We start from the raw sequence: 17,061 nt of genomic DNA on the forward strand, positions 1-17,061 counted from the left end.
TCCAATATGGCAAAAGCAGAGCCCAACTAGAAAACTGAAGCCCTGAAGACCCTTCCCTGAAGCTTTGTGTCACAGTTACATGACCCTGGGTAAATCACATTTTCTCTGGGTCTCAGTTTCACTATTTATAAAGTAGAGATCATAATTTCTACTTTTCCTACCCATTAATGAGGATCTAATTTGATAATGGACCTGAAAGTACTTTGAAGACATTTGCTATGATCCTAATGCAAGGAATTATTGTTATAATTTTTTTTCTAAGCAATGAGGTTATTGTTGTGTAACTCTAAGATTGCGAGGGGATTTCTTTGAAAAGCACAGGAGAAGCAGTATATGATAATTCCTTATGTTTATATAGTTGTTCATCATTTTTAAGATCCACAGTCTATATTCACTACCAGATTTGTCCAATAATCCTGCAAGATAGGCAGCTCTTTGGGCAGATGGAGAAAGACTGAAGGAATTGCACAGGGTGTCCCAGCTCTTGCATGGAGGAGCCAGCACTAGAACCCACACAATCCACAGTGGCCCAAAAAGTCACCATGCTGGAGTTGCCTGCATTCTTCACAGGTGTGTGTGTGTGTGTGTGTGTGTGTGTGTAAATAACATCTTCTGATTAATAAGAACACACAAAAAATTGAAGTCTTTGTCTCAAGCTTTCCTCTCCAAATCTTGCTCTTATGGACATAATATGCCATTTGGTTTGAGCCTTGGAGGCAGTTGTTAATAAATATGTGCTGTACAGATCCCGGTGCTGGCTGCTACAGAGACACTGGTGAAGAGGGCATTGATTTGGTCTTTGGGAAACTTCTGGTCCACAGGATAAGGCAGACATGTAAACAGGGAAGGGCATCGTGTGAGGAATATTATGCCTGAGGTGAGATGACTCTGTGAGGCATCCAAGAGAGGCCCTGCTACTACTCTTTGTGGGCTCCAGGAGGCCTCCAGAAAGAAGAGGTGTCTAAGGTGAGACATGAGGATGAGCAGGAGTTAAGAGGGTCAAGGAGGAAAATGTATCAGGCAGAGGCAGTGGCAGTTTCGAAAGCCTGGAAGGGAAAAAAGCAGGATATTTGGGAGACAAAGTGTTTCCAAAAGGCTGAGGCACAGAGTGTCTACATACTGTGATGGAAATGTTGGGGTGATGGGCTGGGCGCGGTGGCTCACGCCTGTAATCTCAGCACTTTGGGAGGCCGAGAAGGGCGGATCACGAGGTCAGGAGATCGAGACCATCCTGGCTAACACGGGGAATCCCCGTCTCTACTAAAAATACCAAAAAAAAAAAATTAGCCGGGCATGGTGGCGGGCGCCTGTAGTCCCAGCTACTCAGGAGGCTGAGGCAGGAGAATGGCGTGAACCTGGGATGCGGAGCTGAGCTGAGATCGCGCCGCTGCACTCCAGCCTGGGGGACAGAGAGAGACTCCGCCTCAAAAAAAAAAAAAAAAGAAAGAAAATGGGGTGATGAAAATGTTCTCGCACTGGCGTGTGGTGATATGGACACAACTCTACATTTACTTAAAAACAGCACAACTCTACATTTACCTAAAAAAATCATAGAATGTGGCCGGGTGTGGTGGCTCAAGCCTGTAATCCCAGCACTTTGGGAGGCCGAGGCGTGCGGATCACAAGGTCAGGAAATCGAGACCATCCTGGCTAACACGCTGAAACCCAGTCTCTACTAAAAATCCAAAATAATAATAATAATAATAATAATATATATATATAATTAGCCGGGCGTGGTGGTGGGCACCTGTAGTCCCAGCTACTCGGGAGGCTGAGGCAGGAGAACGGCATGAACCTGGGAGGCGGAGCTTGCAGTGAGCCAAGATGGCGCCACTGCACTCCAGCCTGGGCGACAGGGCGAGACTCCGTCTAAAAAAAAAAAAAAATCATAGAATGTGAATTACCTCAATAAAGGTAATCTATGAAGGAGCGGGTAATAGGAGCAGAGTAGCCGCTGGTGAGAAATGAGACCAATGACACAAGCTGGGGTCTTGGGGAACCTCGATCAGTTTTATCAGAAGAGTGGCATGGTCAGATTTATCCTAAAGAAGGAGTACTCTGGAAGTGCATGGAGAAAGAAGAGAAGAAATTCAGTTAGCAGATAAGGAGGCCAGTGGTCCATGCAAAAAAGAATGATGGGTCTGGACTTGGGTGATGGCAGTGGGATGGGGAGGTGAAGGAGAGTGAGAAGCAAAGGATGGCACCAGGACCTTCCATCCATGCATGTGGAACAGTTGCATATTTGAAAACACCTCAACAATTGATTGACTTTTTTCATCAAACATGATAATTACATGAAGCTACATTTCCCTGGAGGCTGCTTTATTTTTCTCCCATCTAAACCAGGGAGCAGAGACACATGGATGGGGCTGTGACTGCCTTTGTTTCCTCTCTTTGCCCCTTGAGGAGATGAATTTACTCCTATGTTCCTCTTTCCACCTTTCGGCCACTGTATTTCTCCTCTCTTACAGTCCTCCAGTTCTTAAGCTGTAGTAACTTAAGTCAAAGCATTATTGATTAATTATGTTCCCACTTTAAATATGATTTGTGCTAAAAAAAAAAAAACTGAAAAGGAATGAAAACACATGTCCATGCAAAGACTTGTCCATGAATGTTCATGGAGCAGTATTATTCAGAACTAGAATCTACCCAAATGTCCATCGACAGGTGAATGGATAAATAAAATATGGTATGTTCATTCAATAAAAAGGAAAAACTCCCAATACATGCTATGACATAGACACATCTTCAAAACAGTATGTTAAGTGAAAGACATCAGATGCAAAATACCACACATTGCATGATTCTATGTACATGAAATGTCCAGAAAAGCGAAGTCTATAAAAACAGAAAGTAAGTCAGTGGTTGCCTGGGGTTGGAGGTGAGAATGGCACTAGACTACAAATGGACATCAGGGGTGTATTGGGGTGATGAAATTGTTTGAACACTGGCATGTGGTGATATATGCATAGCTCTAAATTTACTAAAAATAAAGTCATGGAATGGAAATTAATAAAGCTGTGAAAGAAGGAAAGAAAGGAAAGAAAAAGAAAGAAAGAAAGAGAGAAAGAAAGAGAAAGGAAGGAAGGAAGGGGAGAGAAAAGAAAAGAGAGAGAGAGAAGAATTCTGAAGGAAAGGATGATAGTATAGACGTGCATTTGAAAGGGCCAGTTATTGCTTGGCAGTGTCAGAGAGGAGGGGCTGGAGCCTACAATATCACTTTCTCATAGGCATGAAGAAGCCAGGGGTCTAGGCTAGCTTCAAAGCACTTTGAGGAACAAAGTCAGTTTCTCAGGGTATGTCAAGTTCTGAGCCAGACTTGAAGTTGGAGGGCCATGGGATAGATGGCTTGTCCTATCGACTGTGGTCAGTGGATGTCTCTGAAATAGCAGGCAGGCAGGCTAGGGGTCCAACTGTGTATCACAAGGTGCCCAACTCTGGACTGGACTCAGGAGGATTGTCTAGTCCTCAGGGATGGATACTGTCAAAAACAAGGCACAGCTCTGGCCTCAGGTTTCCTTTAAAGAGAAGACCAGACTCTGAGCTGAAGAAGAGTTACCAAGACAGAAACCCAGCTATAAGAATTGGAACCTCAGGGAGCACTGAACTCAGAGAGGTCATCAGAACAGGCTTCTAGAATCAGGGCATCCATGAATCCTCATCAGCCCTGGGCCTAGGTAGAGGGGTGTGTCTGGGCATGGAGATGGCAGGTAGCAATGATTAGAATCAGGATGCAAAGGTTGAGTCTTATATTAGTAATCACACTGGCCCCAGACTGAGGCTGGTGCACTTCATGCTCTGCCTGGGTTCTGGACAAAATTAGGAGTTCTAAATGCCCACATTTCTCCCACACCTGCCATGTGTAATTCAAAATATAAACAACACGAAGCTCTATAATAACTGTATGAAAGACCAACAAAAATCTTATTTGTTCTCATGATGACCTCATCAGAGCTTTAAAAAATATATATCAGGAAAGTTCTAACTTCCCCTTAACCCACGTTCTTTATCTCCTTCCCTGTTATGTGTTATCACCTTCTTACATACCATATAAGGTGTTTTAAATTTTGTTTATTGTCTGTCTTCCCTTATTAAAATCTAAGGGTATAAATTCTCTGCTGTGTCTCTAGCAACTAGAACCATGCCTGACAGTAATGCTCCAAATGAATCAAGCATAAATTCTTTCCCTCCTTTATTTCTCTGCTCTGTAGATGTTCTAAGTGTCACTAGGCTGCTGGTTGGGTGATGTAGCACAGCCTAAGCCTCAGGTCTCAGTGGGTTCCAGGGACAGGTGGTAGGTCCCACATTTGCCAGGAATGGAGATCTGATGGGTACTGATTGGGGATTTGAGGGATGCTGTGTGGGCAAGGACCAAGACTGAGTCTGACAAAACTCATGGTGGGATTTCCATATCTGAGACAGGATGGTAGTGGACACTTTAAATTGGGCCTTTTCTAGTTGTACCCTGAAGTCAACTGCTTCTGTCCTTTTCAAGTTGTACCCTGAAGTCAACTGCTTAGTGTGCCTGCTAGCATCAGGGCCAGCAAACCTGGTTTCATTTTTTTTTATTAATTTCAACTTTTATTTTAGATTCAAGGGGGACACGTGCAGATTTGTTACATGGGTATATTGCACAATGCTAAGGTTTGGGGTATGATTGATCCTGTCACACAGGTACTGAGCATAGTACCAATAGTTATTGAATCCTTGCCCCACTCCCTTCCTCCTCACTCTAGTAGTCCCCAGTGTCTATTGCTGTCATATTTACGTCCCTGAGTACCCAATGCTTATTTAGCTCACACTTGTGAGAACTTGTGATATTTGTTTTATTCCTGTGTTAAATTGCTTAGGATAATGGCCTCCAGCTATGTCTATGTTGCTGCAAAGGACATTCAGTCTTTTTATGGCTGTATAGTATACCATGGTGTATGTGTACCACATTTTTATTATCCAGTACACCATTGCTGGGCACCTAGGTTGATTCCATGTCTTTACTATTGTGAATAATGCTGTGATGAACATATGAATGCATGTGTCTTTTTGGTAGAATGATTTATTTTTCTTTGGGGATATACCCAATAATGGGATTGCTAGGTCAAATGGTAATTCTCTTTTAAGTTCTTTGAGAGACCACCAAACTGCTTTCCACCGTGGCTGAATTAATTTACATTCCTACCAACAGAGTGTGAGCATTCCCTTATTTTCTCAGCCTCGCTGACATTTGTTGTTTTTGACTTTTTACTAACAGCCACTCTGACTGGTGTGAGATGGTATCGTATTATGGCTTTAATTCGCATTTATCTAATGATTAGTGATGTTGTATCAGTCCATTTTCATACTGCTATAAACAACTGCCTAAGACTGGGTAATTTATAAAGGAAAGAGGTTTAATTGACTCACAGTTCAGCATGGCTGGGGATGCCCCAGGAAACTTACAATCATGATGGAAGGCAAAGGGGAAGCAAGGCATCTTCTTCAAAAGGCAGTAGAAAGGAGAAGTGCTGAGTGAAGGGGGAAGAGCCCTTTATAAAGCCATCAGATTTCATGAGAACTCACTGTCACGAGAACAGCATGGGGGAAACCACCCCCATGATTCAATTATCTCCACGTGGTCTCTCCCTTGACGTGTGGGGATTATAGGGATTACAATTCAAGATGAGATTTGGGTAGGGACACAAAGCCCAACCATATCAGATGTGGACCATTTTTTCATGCTTGTTGGCCACTTGTATGTCTTCCTTTGAGAAGTGTCTGTTCATGTCTTTCTGAATGGCGTTATTTGGTTTTTGTTTGTTCAATTGTTTAAGTTCCTTATAGATTCTGGATATTAGACCTTTGTCAAATGCATAGTTTGCAAATATTTTCTCCCATCCTGTAGGTTGTCTGTTTACTCTGTTGATAGTTTCTTTTGCTCTGCAGAAGGTCTTTAGTTTAATTGGGTTCCACTTGTCAATTTTTGTTTTTGTTGCAATTGGTTTTGAGGACATAGTCATAAATTCTTTCCAAGGCCAGTGTTCAGAATGATATTTCCTAGGTCTTTTTCTAGAATCCTTATAGTTTGAAGTCTTATATTTAAATCTTTAATCAATCTTGAGTTAATTTTTGTATATGGTGAGAGGTAGGAGTCCAGTTTCATTCTTCTGCATATGGCTAGCCAGCTATCCAAGCACCATTTACTGAATAGGAAGTCTTTTACCCGTTGCTTATTTTTGTCAGCTTTGTCAAAGAACAGATGGCTGTAGATGGTGGCTTTATTTCTGAGTTCCCTATTCTTTTTCATTGATTTATGCATCTGTTTTTGTACCAATACCATGCTGTTTTAGTTACTGTTGCCTAACCTTGTAGTAGTTTGAAATCAGGTAATATGATATCTCTGGCTTTATTAGTTTTGCTTTGCTTTGGCCAGTCAGGCTTTTTGGGGATTCCATATGAATTTTAGAACAGCTTTTTTCTACTTCTGTGAGTAATGACCTTGGTAGTTTGATAGAAATAGCATTGAATCTGTAGATTGCTTTGGGCAGTGTGGCTACTTTAATGGCCACGAGCAAGGAATGAGTAAGAAATGTTGTGTCAACTATGATTTATTTTAGTAGCATTTTGTACTTCTCCTTGTAGAGCTCTTTCACTTCTTTGGTTAGATGTATTCCTAGGTATTTTAGGTTTTTTTTTTTTTTTGGCTACTGTAAATGAAATTACATTCTCAATTTGTCTCTCAGTTTGAATATTATTGGTGTATAGAAATGCTACCAATTTTGTACATTGATTTTGTATCCTGAAACTTTACTGAAGTTGTTTATAAGTTCCAGAGCCCTTTTGGCAGAATCTTTAGGGTTTTCTAGGTGTAGAATCATATCATCAGCAAAGAGAGATAGCTTGACTTCTTCTTTTACTATTTGGATGTCTTTTATTTTTTTATCTTACCTGATTGTTCTGGCTAGCACTTCTGGTGCTATTTTGAATAGCAGTGAGGAGAGTGGGCATCTTTGTCATGTTCTTTTTCTCAAGGGAAATGCTTCCAGTTTTTTCCCATTCAGTATGATATTGACTGTGGGTTTGTGATAGATGGCTCTTATTATTTTGAGGCATGTTCCTTCAATGCCTAGTTTGTTAAGGGCTTTTACGATTAAAGGATGTTAGCTTTTATCAAAAGCTTTCTCCATGTCTATTGAGATGATCATACGGCTTTTGTTTTTAATTCTGTTTATATGGTGAATCACATTTATTGATTTGCACAGCTGAACCAACCTTGCATCCCACGAATGAAGCCTACTTGATCATTGTGAATTAGTTTTTTGATGTGCTGTTAGATTTGGTTTTGTTGGATTTGGTTAAAGTTATTTTGTCTATGTTCATCAGGGACATTGGCCTGTAGTTTTCTTTTTTTCATTGTCTCTTTGCCAGGTTTTGGTATCAGGGTGATGACGGCTTCACAGAATGAGTTAGGGAGGCATCCTCCTCCTTGTTTTCTTGGAATAGTTTCAGTAGAACTGGTACTACCTCTTCTTTGTACATCTGGCAGAATTCACCCAACTGTGAATCCATCTGGTCTGGGGCTTTTTTTGTGACTGATTCAATTTTGGAACTTCACATTGATCTGTCCAGTGTTTCAATTTCTTCCTGATTCAATCTTGGGGCCTTGTGTGTTTCCAGAAATTAATCCATTTCCTCTAAATTTTCTAGTTTGTGTGCACAGAGGTGTTCATAATAGTCTCTGAGAGTCTTTTGTATTTCTCTGCGAAATACAATTTCTTGTCTTTTAGAATGCTGAAAATAGGCCACCAGCCTATCTTGGTTGGTAAGGTTTATACTGAGAAGTCTGCTGTTAGCATGATAGGGTTCCCTTTGTATGTGATCTGATCTCTGTCTTTAGCTGCCTTTAACATTTTTTTTTCTTTAATATTGACCTTGGACAGTGTAGTGACTTAATTTCTTTGTTATGTTCATTTTGAATAGTTTGTCACAGTTGTTCTCTGGACTTCTTATATCCAGATGTCTACCTCTCTAGCAAGATTAGAAAAATTTTCTTGAATTATTTCCTCAAATATGTTTTCCAGGTTGTTTACTTTTTCTCTTGTCTCTCAGGAATGCCAACAATGCATAGGTTTGGTCACTTGACATAATTCTATATTTCTCAAAGACTATCTTTAAAAAAATTCTTTTTAATAAAATTTTTGTGTAAGTGGGTTAGTTCAAAAGACCAGTCTTCAAACTCTGAAATTCTTTCTTCTGCTTGGTTCAGTCTATTGATAAAACTTTCAGTTGTATTTTGAAATTCCCTAAGTGAGTTTTTCAATTCCAGAAGCTCTGACTGATTTATTTTTAGGATGTTTTATCTCTTCTTTCATTTCCCAGATTGCTTTAGAAGTTTCCTTGTGCTGATTTTTTTTTTTTTTTTTTTAGATGGAGTCTTTCTTTGTCACCCAGGCTGGAGTACAGTGGTGTGATCTTGGCTCACTGGTACCTCCGCTTCCCAGCTCAAGTGATTCTCCTGCCTCAGCCTCCCAAGTAGCTGGGACTACACACGTGCGCCACCACACCCAGCTAATTTTTTGTATTTTTAGTAGAAACAGGGTTTCACCATGTTGGCCAGACTGGTCTTGAACTCCTGACCTCAAGTGATCCTGCTGCCTTGGCCTCTCAAAGTCTTGGGATTACAGGCATGAGCCACTGCACCTGGCCTGTGTTGATTTTCAACCTTGTCTTGGATCTTATTGAGCTTCCTTGCAATTCATGCTTTGAATTCTTTATCTGTAATTTCTGGGTTTCCATCTGGGTTAGGGACCATTGCTGGAGAGCTACTGTGATCTTTTGATGTTGTCACATTCAGATTTTTCATGGTTCCAGAATTCTTGCTCTGATTCCTTCTCATCTGGAAGTGCTGGCACTTCTGATTTTTGTAATTATTTTTGTGTGGGTAGGATTTTTGTTTTTATTTCTTTCCCTATAATATTATTGCCTTTTCTTCTTTTTCTTTCCCTTCCCCTCTTCCTACACTCTCTAGATATTACACTGGGCTGTGCAGTTAAACAGACAAGCCAGTAAATGTCACTTATGTGTAAGAGCTGGTTGTGGCCAACATGGCTGGGTATATACCCGATCCTTGTTTACTGAGAGGAGCTCTTTGTTGCCTCAGGCAATGGGCTTATTTATGGAATGCACAGTGGTCTGAGCTCTCTTCTCAGCTCCAGGGAATGGAGGGGTGGGGCAAGATGGGTGGGGCCGGACTTGGAAGGCCCAATTACACGTCCCCTGATGGCAAGCATAAGCACCAGTGCCAAAGGAGAATCCAGTGGGCTGCCACCAAGTTTCTAGAGGTGTGCCTAGGCATGGAGCTAGGAAACCTCCTCAGCCCCAAGTTCTCTGGATGGGGATGGGTGTCAGCCTAAACTCCTAATCCAGGAGAGTGGTGCTCCAGGGTCCTGAAGATCTCCCTGGCCATGAAGCAGAGAAAAAGTCCCCTGCACCAAGATCTCTGTACAGGAGGGGTGGGGTGACTTCAGCTGCTGAACCAAGCAAGAAGGTGCTTTGAATGTCTGGAGATCTGCTTGCAGTGGAGAGGGCCCTACTGTACCACAATCTATGCACAGGAAGGGTGGGGGTGGCTCAGGCTGCTGAACCAAGAGAGCAGGTGCTCCAAATGCCTGAAGATATGCCTAGGGGTGCAGCAGGGAGAGCCACCTGCACCAGGATCTCTGCACGGGAAGGAAGGGCCAATTAGACTTCTAGTCCATGCTAACAGGTGCTCCAAATGCCTGCAGAGTTGCCTACATGTGGAGCAGAGAGGGCCCTGTGAAACTTGGTTTCATTTTGTCATTGGCAGCTGCTATGGTTTGGGTAGGATTTGTTTGTTCCCAGCAAAACTCATGTTGAAATTTGGTCCTTGTCTTGTGGGGTTGGGAAGTAAGCCTGTGGGAAGTACTTGGTCATGGAGGCAGAGCCCTCATGCATGGCTTGGTACCCTTTTGTTAGTTAGTAAATTCTTTGTCTGGCCAGACTAGGTTCATTGCTGAGAATGGATTTCTTCCCTTGAGAATAGGTTGTGGTAAAGCCAAGATGCCATTGGGCTCTGACTTTTCATAATTCCCCTTTGACCTTCTCTACCATGTTTGGACCTACCATGTGGCTCTCACCAGAGCAGATGCTAATGCTATGCTTCTTGTACTTCCCAGCCTGCAGAACCATGAGCTAAATGAACCCCTTTTCTTTATAAATTACTGGGTCTCAGATATCCTGTTACAGCAACACAAAACAGACTAAGTGAGCAGCACAGCCACCCTTTGTGATTCAGGGGGCAGATTCTCACCTTCAGCAAATCAGTTTGGGGATGCCTGCAGGAGCTGTCAACAAGGAAGACAAAGAATGTCAACAAGGAAGACAAGGAAGACAAAGACAAAGATATCTCGGGTTCCATCCTTTCCATTTTAGCTAGAAAAAAAAAGAGAGAAGAAGATGTGTGGTGAGATACAGTTGCCCCATATGGGTCTTTTAAGAAAGAAGGGAAGTCTGATTCAGTGAAAGTCCCACAGTAATTCTGAAAGGCTAGGCCAAGTGCTGGCTTCTGTCACAAGTGTCCTGACAGCTACCCCAGTCTCTACCCAAGTTTTGGTAACATTTTTCATATTTCAGATGTTTTTACAAATCCCCATTACTCAACAGTGATTGATTCCTAGTTTTATTTTAGTTGAATTAAAAACGAGTCATTGGGCTGGGAGCAGTGGCTCATGCCTGTAATCCCAGCACTTTGGGAGGCCGAGGCAGGTGAATCATCTGAGGTCAGGAGTTTGAGACCAGCCTGGCCAACATGGTGAAACCCCATCTCTACTAAAAAAACAATTAGCCAGGCATGGTGGCAGGCAGCTGCAATCCCAGCTAATCAAGAGGCTGAGGCAGGAGAATTGCTTGAACCCAGGAGGCAGAGGTTGCAGTGAGCTGAGATGGCATCATTGCACTCCAGCCTGGGAGACAAGAGCAAGACTTCTTTAAAAAAAAAAAAAAACAAAGAGTGATTTTGTACTATAGGAGAAAAATTCATTTGTTGTTAAAAGAGGTACATTTTGAATCTCCATGGGCACCAAGAATAAAATCACATATTTTCAAAATGCAGACACTTTGACGTTCTTAATGGTTTACAAACATTTTCAGCCTGAAATAATTGCTTAATTTTTTTCAAATTTTAAGTAAATTTTTTATTGAAGTATGACATGCAATCAGAAATGAGCACAACTCATAAATGTATAGCTTGTGAATTTTCATGAAGTGAACACATTTGTGTTTCACTGTCTGATCAAGAAACAGAACATGACCAGCCACTGGAACTCCTTGAAACTCCTTTCAATTGCTCCCCACCCCCCATTATCACCATCACCACCCGACAATGGTAGTAGCTTTGCCTGTTTTTGAAATTTACATGAATAGAGTCATATAATATGTCCTCTTTTGTGTCTGGACTCTTTTGCTCAATAGTATATTTGTGAAGATAAAGTTGTGGACCAAGGGCAAGGGAGGATAGGCATTTAATTCAGAAGACTGCTAGACATGGGGTCCAGACAGGCAATGACCTTGGCCCTGCAGCAGTGCCACCAGGGTGGTGAGAAAGACTGGAGCAGGGAGGATAGGAAGAAGTTGGTTAACTCGCACAAAGTTACAATTAGAGAGGAGGGATAAGTTCTGGTGCACATTCAGATGACTATGGTTAAGAGTAAATTATTGTATATTACAGAATAGCTAGAAGAGACACTTTTGGATGTCCTTACCACTAAGAAAGGATAAATTCACAAGGTAATGGATATGCTAAATGCCAATTTGATCATTATACAACATAGATGTATGGAAGTATCAAGTTGTATCCCATAACTATGTACAGTTAGAATGTATTGATTTAAAAAAAATTAAGAAGAAAGACTAGAGTGAGGCCTACGAGATTTGGACTTTACTAAGTTCCACACTTTGATACTCCTGATATAGAATTCCCACCCCCCCTCCCCGGGGTCATTTCGACTGTATTTGGAGGTACACTGACAGCACTCACTGAAGGAGTTATTACAAGTGTAGAGAGAAAAATCAAGGATGACTCTTCAGGTCTTTGTGTTTTTTTTTTTGATACAGAGTCTCACTCTGTAGCCCAGACTGGACTGCAGTGGCTTGATCTCGGCTCACTACAAGCTCCGCCTCCCGGGTTCACGCCATTCTCCTGCCTCAGCCTCCTGAGTAGCTGGGACTACAGGCGCCCACCTCCACCCCTAGCTATTTTTTTGTAGTTTTAGTAGAGACGGGGTTTCACCGTGTTAGTCAGGATGGTCTCGATTTCCTGACCTTGTGATCCACCCGCCTCGGCCTCCCAAGGTGCTGGGATTACAGGCGTGAGCCACTGCGCCCTGCCGAGAAACACGTTTTTAAGGGGTGCTAAACAAATGCTTTGTTTTGGACAAGGTAAATTTGAGATGTTTCTTAAACAAAGTCCAAGTGGATCTGGAGCTCTGGAGTATAGTCAAAGCCTGAGTTAAAAATGCTAGGAATTCCTAGCATGAGGTTGGCTTTTAACTGTATGGAGGGGCACGGTGAGACTACAGGGTGAAATGAACATCATGTGGCATCTCAGAGGAAAATCCCCTCTTTTCCCCCGTCTCTTCCTCTACAACCTACACTCACCTCGGGATGTGATTCACTCAGACTCTAGGCCCACGTCCTCCCCTTGGTCTCCTGCCTCTTCAGTCTTTCTCCTCCCCTCACCCTTTCCCTCAGTTGGTGTTACAAAAGTTCAAGTAACCGGGGAAGAGGGAATTTTCCTGAGAAAGGAAAAAGGTGGCAAAGGTAGGTAGGGAGGTGGTGGGGCTGGTTCTTGGAAAATTCTCTTTGACTGTAAAAGGGGAAACAAAGACAGCACACAATCCAGTTAGTACCAGTGCACATACTAATACTTTTTGACCTGTCACACTTTTATTGTGGTTGTTTCTGATGAGTTGCCCCTGGAATTTTCTTGAAAGCAAGAAAAATTCCTATGTTCCTAGGGAATTCCACCATTACATTAAACCAGAGAGAGCTTAACAAAATATATTTGTTGGATAAATTGCCTTTTCATCAAAAGTACTAAATTACCTGTGTATTTATTCAATATTTAATAATTCAACAGCAGTGGAGTAAATGTTTACTGAGCCAGTACAGTATATTTGTGGATGTGTGCACATGCGTGTGTGTGTGCGTGACTTGAACACTCATAAGTAGACTCCTACATTGTGGAAGCAATGATATTTGGGAGTAGAAGAAGAATCCTGTCTGATTAAACCATCTCTTCATTGTTTAAGTGTTGGCACCCTTAACTGGTAAGTACTTGTTTTTCAATAACAAGGATGGGATGTTGGAATGAAGCTCTGGCAATCCCTGGTAATGAAACTGAAGAGCAAACGTGGCTTCCCCCTCAGATATTTTTGGCAATTAATTCACTTATATCCAACCTCTAACAGATGTAGCACTTGGGGGGAAAGAATAACTTCCTTCGTGCCTAGATTCCTTATCTTCTCATAATTAAATCATAAACAAAATAAAAGATGAAATGAAATATACATCATTGCCTTAAGAAGAAATAGAAATGCAAATGAAACGGCACAATCTGTGGATTGACAGACTCACCAGGAGTTCGCATCTGGGACTTGGCTGGCTTCCAGAGTATTTGCTTGTTCATTTCCTTACCCTCTCCTCCCTCCTCTTTCAGTCTCATTGCTTTGCCCTGACTTGAGTCCTTCTGCTCTTTCTTATCTTGCCCTGGATGGCTATTTCTCTTTCTTTTGTACGATGAGTATTTTCACATTTCCTTAGGACAGTACTGCAAAATAAGATCAGGTTATAAAAAGAAATTATATATTCTGCTGGCAAAATAACAAATTGACAAGTCAACGAGGGCCTAGGCAAATTGATTTTTGAAAAAAACGATATGGACAATGTAGTACCTTTCTTTTAGGAAACACTACACTGCATGTTCTTCACTTTGGGGACTATTTAGAGACCCAAAGACATATGATAGTTTGAAATAGGATAGGTTTTACTCACAGCTGGGGACCAAGTGCCACAGGCTCTAAAATAAGTTTTCTACTTCCTCTACCTCAGTGACTAAAATTTCTACTTGAGGACAATATTAGTAATGCTGTATACTTCATTGGTGTTGCTGATTCTATTATTATAAATATAGTTTTAAACTACACATTTGTATGTCTTTGTTCGGCTCACTACTGCTCTTTTTTTTTGAGATGGGGTCTTGCTCTGTTGCCCAGGCTGGAGTGCAGTGGTGTGATCTTGGCTCACTGCAACCTCCGCCTCCTGGTTCAAGCAATTCTCCTGTCTCAGCCTCCCAAGTAACTGGGATTACAGGCACGTGACACCACACTTGATACATTTTTGTATTTTTAGTAGAGATGGGGTTTTGCCATATTGGCCGGTCTGGTTTCGAACTCCTGACCTCAGGTGATCCGACCACCTCTTCCTCCCAAAGTGCTGGGATTACAGGCTTGAGTCACCGCACGCAGCCCCCACTACTGCTTTGAAGTGCCTCCTTTTGTGCCACACACTGAACTAAAGCACGATGACACTATCTTGCCTGGTTCTCATAAAACCCTGGGAGGAAGGCATTGCTATGCCTGTTTAACAGATGAGGCATCTGAGTATTGGAGAAAACTCATCTAACTCTTCTTATGTGTAGCAGAGCTAAGAGTTCTGATTGGACCCTCCTGGCATTCTAGCCCAGTTGAGGTCTGACTATTTTAGTGATTTGTTGGGGGATCCTCCTAAGCATAGGTGTATGCTTGCCAAAATAGCCCTCCATGAGCCTTGGCTTATTCATCCGACTAGCTTTATTAGAGAACCAGATCTCAAGGAGGTGGATGGGAGGTAGGTGAGAACTCTGGGGGATGGAAATGGAGAAGGAACAGAAGCAGGCTCTGCAGGGAGGGCCAAATCCGTGCCCTGGCTGGTCACAATGCACCCAGCCCCTCCTAGCATGTAGATGGGAGTGGAAGGAGAGGAAACTGATCCAGCTTCGCTGGACACTGGCCTGGGATGAACAATTAGCCTTCTTCCAAACACGGTGACAGAGACAGACACTGTCAGGGTTCCTCGCCAGACCTCAGAAAACCCACATCCCTTGAACATCACTGGCTTCAGCCCTCAAGTCTAGTTAGAACACGGCGATGTTGTCATGGCTGACTTCTGGGCCCCCTCTGCTTTTGCTGGGAAGCACCCACTGCCAGTGTGTGGGTATGCGAGGTGGGGAGTGGCGGCCACAGGGGCAACACATTGGCAAAGCTCACAGCAGGGAGTTGGTTATTGGCTCAGTGCTGGCCTGGTCTGCAGTTGCCTCTCTTTCAGAGACCCCTAAATGTGAGAGGGGATGACCCAGCATCCCTGCTTCTCATCCTTATTCCTCCTGCAACGCTCCCATGCCCATGAATTCTGATGTTTTTCCTTGTCAGAATTTGCTTGTGGGATCTTCGGACTAAAAAAACCTTTGAGCTTTATTTTACCCAAAGGTTTTCTCTCCATCCCTTCCTTCTTTCTTTCCTTCCCCACTTCCTTCCTTCCTTCTTTCCTTCCTTCCTATTCTTTCCTTCTTGCTCTCTCTTTCCCATGTTAAATAAATTAACTGGGAGGCCATTAGTCTGAGATAGCCTCAGTACCTCAGGTTCTTACGTAAGAAAACCTTAGCCCAAACTTAATGTAAAACTAAAAGGAAACTTAAGCTTAATGAATCAGAAAATCCACCAACTAACCTCTAACTAGGACTTTCCACTACACCTCATAAAAGTTTCCCCTCTCGCCCCCTAGGTGAAATGTCAAACTGCTTCCTGTCTCATGCTGACTGAATTACGAATCACTGAATGCTCAAATAAACTCATTAAAGTTTTATTGTACCTAAGTGTGTCTTTTAACATCTGCATATTTTATTATAAGATCTGTCTCCTGGCCGCGTGGTGGCTCATGCCTGTAATCCCAGCACTTTGGGACACCAAGGCGGGAGGATCACTTGAGCTCAGGAGTTTGAGACCAGCCTGGCCAACATGGTGAAACCCTGTTCTACAAAAAAAAAAGTTAGCCGGGCAAGGTGGCTTATGCCTGTAGTCCTAGCTACTTGGGAGGCTGAGGCAGGAGGATTGCTTCAGCCCAGGAGGCGGAAGCTGCAGTGAGCAGAGGTCACCCAACTGCACTCCAACCTGGGTGACAGAGTCAGACCCTGTCTCAAAAAATAAAAAATCTATATCTCTATCCCTATCTATCTATCTATCTATCTATCTATCTATCTATCTAATCTATCTATCTATCTATCTATCTATCTATCTATCTCCCGTGTAAGCCATATACAAGTATCCTTAAAAAGAAATTTTCTCACAGTGACCGTCACCTTAATATAATCTGATATGTAGTAAAATTTGAACTCCCAAAAAAAGGATTTCCCACAATGACTGTATTTCTAGAGGTTTGATTTTGTGATGTCTGCTACAATATATACTAATGCATAATTTTATGTCCTAGAGCACATGTAGATTTGCCTGTGACCTATCTAAGGTTGGTAGGACTGCACCCTCTTTACGGGAATAAGCTCTCTCCACCATCAAGTTCCTCGTGTTAAGTAAGGTGTGACTCGTAGTTAACTGTTTTTCCCATTCACATATTTATATGGTTTCTCCGTGGTAAGAATTCTCTGATGTTCAATAAGGTCAGGGTTCTGCCCAAAGGGTTTTCCATAGTGATTACATTTAAATGGTCACCCCCAGTTTATATTTTTTAAAGGTGAGAACTGAGCTCTTATAAAAGCTTTCCCACCCTGGTCGGGCACAGTGTAATCCCAGCATTTGGAGAGGCTGAGGCAGGCAGATCACTTGAGGTCAAAAGTTCGAGACCAGCCTGGCCAACGTGGCGAAACTCTGTCACTCCTAAAAATATAAAAATTAGTTGGGCATGGTGGCACACGCCTGTAGTCCTAGCTGCTTGAGGAGGCTGAGGCATGAGAATTGCTTGAACCCAAGAAGCAGAGGTTGCAGTGAGCAGAGATGGTGCCACTGTGCTCCAGACTGGGCA

This window comes from Pan troglodytes, chromosome 10 (genome assembly GCF_028858775.2).
Source record: "Pan troglodytes isolate AG18354 chromosome 10, NHGRI_mPanTro3-v2.0_pri, whole genome shotgun sequence".
Taxonomy (NCBI): Eukaryota; Metazoa; Chordata; class Mammalia; order Primates; family Hominidae; genus Pan; species Pan troglodytes.